This window comes from Condylura cristata, unplaced genomic scaffold, assembly GCF_000260355.1.
Source record: "Condylura cristata isolate star-nosed mole 26May11 unplaced genomic scaffold, ConCri1.0 scaffold00007, whole genome shotgun sequence".
Taxonomy (NCBI): Eukaryota; Metazoa; Chordata; class Mammalia; order Eulipotyphla; family Talpidae; genus Condylura; species Condylura cristata.
Genome location: NW_004567108.1, coordinates 9,416,087 through 9,419,034, shown reverse-complemented (window position 1 = coordinate 9,419,034; position 2,948 = coordinate 9,416,087). Strand labels below are relative to the sequence as shown.

The following is a 2,948-nucleotide window of genomic DNA, read 5'->3' as shown; positions in this document are numbered from 1 at the left end:
CATTCTATCCAGTATGTTGTTGTAGGGTGCAGCTTTCATAGTACAGATAGGTGTGGAATGGAGGAAGAGATCAGAGACTTTTTTGTCTCTCATGGTGAAGAGAGTCTCTGTGATGATAAGAAATGGCGGCATTTTGCCCTCCTTGGGGAGAAAGTTGAACTAAAAGTTGGGGGAGATGGAAGTCTTGTGTCCTTGATTTCATAAAACACAAATCAAGGTAGGGACCCAAGCAGGGAATGTGGCATGATCATAGGGCGGTTGGTTGAATACAAATTTTCTCCAATAAACATGTCCCATTTTCTCAGTTTACTCACTTAGGGAAATTTCCAGTGATATGCTTGATTCTTTCTAAAATGTTCACTTTCTAAAATGTTGTGCTGAACTGATAGCCCAGAAGTTTCATGTGGCCACACTGGCGGTCTTCATTATATTTCTGTAAGTAGTTGCCACACAGAAGTGTTGTCTCAACAAATGTTTGTTTTGCTGTTCAGAAATCTCAAGTATTTTAACTTTCTCCTAATATATTTATTTATAAAAATAAATTATACTCTTAAAATTAACATTTGTAACATTTGTTTAGAAAATAAGGGGGGGGGGCCCTCCCTGGTGGCGCAGTGGGTTAAAGCACAGCACAAAGAAGCTTAAGCCACTTCTGCATGAGTTCGATTCCCGCCTGCCCTGGAGGTGACCACATGGCGTGGCAGACCTCTCCTGACCTGCCTGCTGCTCCCCTCAACAGTGTTCTTCATCGATCTGCCTGTTCTGCTCCCCATTCTTGTCTCTGGTGAAGCCTCTCACCCTCTGCATCTCTGGCCTGTACCCCAGTTCTGTATGAACAAATAAATAAATCTTTAAAAAAAAAAGAAAAGAAAAGAAGTGGGAAAGGTTCCAGATACAAATTTTAAGTGTGGTATGTGTCTTTTTTTCTTTAATAGAAGAGACATAAAATTTAGTTTAGATGAAGAAATATATATGTATATATTGTCTAGTGAAAGATCTTAATCATTGATGCTGCAATCAGTTTTCTGTGAAAAGTATTGCAAAATAAAATGAAAGTTTAGAGTTGGTGAGTGAGTAGCAAAATGCATCCAACATACACATCATTTATCTATGGTAACTAAACAACAGGAAACCTTTATTCTCATAGATTTTAGAACATTAGATTTAGGAAAACGTGAAGCTGTTATTATATTAGAGCCAAAAGCCTCTAGCTCAGATCCAGATAATAATGCAAATTTATAACTTACTACCTACCTCTTAAGCCCTATAAATAATGTCATTTTTGTATATTAAGTCCTCACCTGTGTGGTATTTCATTTGAGTAAATATTTTAAAAATATTTTGTGCATTGACCTCATTTATAGTTATAAGTTACAATTTTAAATGATTTAATGGCATTACTAAATCACATCGAGTTAAAGTTGACTATTTTTTGCATATTCATAATAATTTATGGAATTCTCATTCACCATCACCTCTGTGAGCTACAGGAGCTAATGTCTTTCACAAATGTAAAAAGCCACTTACTTAACAGTAAGTTAACTTTATCAACATGTATTGGAAGTTGGCAGAAGAAAACATTACTCACTGTCTATACTAGTTCAGTTACAGAGGTAACAATATCTGAGTAACAGGATCAAGCCCAAGCCCATGCATTTGCTGTTTGTCAAAGCAGGCAACCCTTCCCTGCCTATAATACATCAAATTAGATCAAAACAAATGCTAGATAAAGGAGGCTCTTACCATTGACCTTAGAAATGTACGAAGGATACTCTCTTCAAAAGATCTTCGAAGGCCAACACCTTGGGATCCGCTGAAAGACCTGAGCTTGTCATGACCCTGTTTTCTGCTCCAAACATTTCCTATCTACTCAGTGACTTACATTCTCACCTCTCCCTGGGTCTTTACCTGCCTTGCTCAGTGTGCCATAAACTGGCATTAAAGTTACCAGAAGGACCAGGAACTCTATATTTTCCCCCCAAAAGACCATAACAAATTCCTGTTATACCATTTATTATGCTCCCCAAAAGCATCCCAATTTATCTAGATGGGAGCAAATGCTTTCTAATAATAACTAAGCTGAATTCAGGTGGGTAGGAATTAATAGGAAAAGAGAATTACCTTGTTGCTTGTATTTGTATAATTCTAAATGGGTGAAATTAATCTTTGTATTCCCCATTATCTCATTAGTGTTCTTTGAAATGAATAAAGTAGAATGCCCCATGGGAATTTCCATAAGATACTAGATGTTTAAGCAATTATTATGTTTGAGCATGTAATACCATTTTTAGATACCTATGCTTAAAACAACATGTTTAATACTGATATTTGTTCTAGATAATCTATTTATTTATTTATTTATTTGTTTGTTTGTTTTTAGAGATATATTTATTGATGTATACAGAACTGGGATACAGGCCAGAGGCACAGGAGTGGTGAGAGGATTCACCAGAGACAGAGTGGGGAGCAGAACAGGCAGATGGATGAAGTACACTGCTGAGGGGAGCAGTGAGCCAGTTAGGAGAGGTCTACTGTGCTATGTGGGTCACTTCCCAGGTGGAGATCGAACTCATGCTGAAGTAAATGGCTTTAACTTCTCAGTGCTGTGTTTTAACCTGCTGTGCCACCAGAGAAGGCCCTAGATATTCTATTTTTAAATGCAAGCACCACTTTAAGTCACATTTTGTACCCTATTTTCTTTTATTACCTATTAACAATTAACTATATTTTTCCTCACTCTACATTTGTTAGTACACAAATACATGTCAGATTAATCAGGATGATAATTTTAGTCAAATCAGTAGGCAAAGCGGGTTAAAGGAGTAAGATTTCTCAAATTAGAAACAATGAAAAAGTTATTTTGACCTAATTTACTTACATTGTCCAATGCAAAGTTTTTTGTTATTACTGTTTTTATTATTTATTTTGCAACAAAAGATTAGGTACAG

The 2,948-nt window shown here is 36.3% G+C and overlaps 1 protein-coding gene across 2 annotated transcripts in view; it reads left to right on the top strand.

Annotated features, from left to right (window-relative positions):
- The window catches only part of CDH12 (cadherin 12, type 2 (N-cadherin 2)), a 746,064-nt gene that overhangs the window by 87,353 nt on the left and 655,763 nt on the right, over positions 1–2,948 (top strand). The window lies entirely within an intron of this gene.